Here is a 934-nt window from a genome sequence, read left to right on the forward strand (position 1 = left end):
AAAAATTTCTTTTGCATGATTAAAAGAACTCTGCATAAAAAAGACTTGAATAATAACTTTTGCATGAAAATCTTTCTATGAAAATTTATAAAGGTCCACGGCTAGTCACTTGGATTGAGGTTAAGAACTGCCTTCTGTAGATTGTTGGGCCGGTAACTCCTGTTCAAGGTCGGGAAGCACACAGCCCAGCTCTGAGCCCCCACTTTCACCAACTTCTTATACCCAGTCTTGATCTTTCATATGTGGCTAAATGTTTCGTTTGCTTGTGATTTATACGACTCGTTTTTCTGACTTTAATACTGAGTTCTCTCATCTTGTTTAGTTTTTTTTTTTTTTTTTTTTTTTTGCAGGTTTATTTAAATCTCCTGCAATTCAGCCTGCAAATCATGTTATGCTCGCAACATTAATAATACAACAATAGCAGATGCTCAGGTATGCTTTTACAGTTTATTTACAGCATTTTACCTTACTGCATTTTACCTTTCAAGCACATTTTATTTACTTGTGAGTTGCTTATTCTGCATGCAAAACCAAAACTGGAACAAAACAAAACCAAACATTGACACCAAAACTGTGAAACACAAATCACCAATCTCAAACACTTAAACCCTGGAGCCATCGCGACGACAAGAGCTTGGAACCAACTTTGTGAGCAGCACGACGAGAAGCTTGGAGCGAGCAACAAGAAGATCTTCGGCATTATCTCTTCCTAGCATAATAACAACCCATAGGATTTCGAGGTAGCTCGCCTAGCGCGACGTAAATCCTCACACTCTCTTTTTAGGCTCCTGTACAACCATGTTGTGCAGCGTAAGTCCTAATTCGCTTTAGGTTCTGAGGTTGTTGTTTGTTACAATGTAAACCCTCTTATCTCTGTGGGTTATTTGCATAATCAGGCATTATGCAAGTTTAAGTCCCAAATAATAAAACTGGC

The 934-nt window shown here is 38.2% G+C and overlaps 1 protein-coding gene across 1 annotated transcript in view; it reads right to left on the reverse strand.

Annotated features, from left to right (window-relative positions):
- LOC110030910 (peptide-N(4)-(N-acetyl-beta-glucosaminyl)asparagine amidase) overlaps positions 1-934 on the reverse strand; it is a 64,756-nt gene that overhangs the window by 11,751 nt on the left and 52,071 nt on the right. The window lies entirely within an intron of this gene.

The sequence above is a fragment of the Phalaenopsis equestris genome, unplaced genomic scaffold (assembly GCF_001263595.1).
Source record: "Phalaenopsis equestris unplaced genomic scaffold, ASM126359v1 Scaffold000761, whole genome shotgun sequence".
NCBI classification, from domain to species: domain Eukaryota; kingdom Viridiplantae; phylum Streptophyta; class Magnoliopsida; order Asparagales; family Orchidaceae; genus Phalaenopsis; species Phalaenopsis equestris.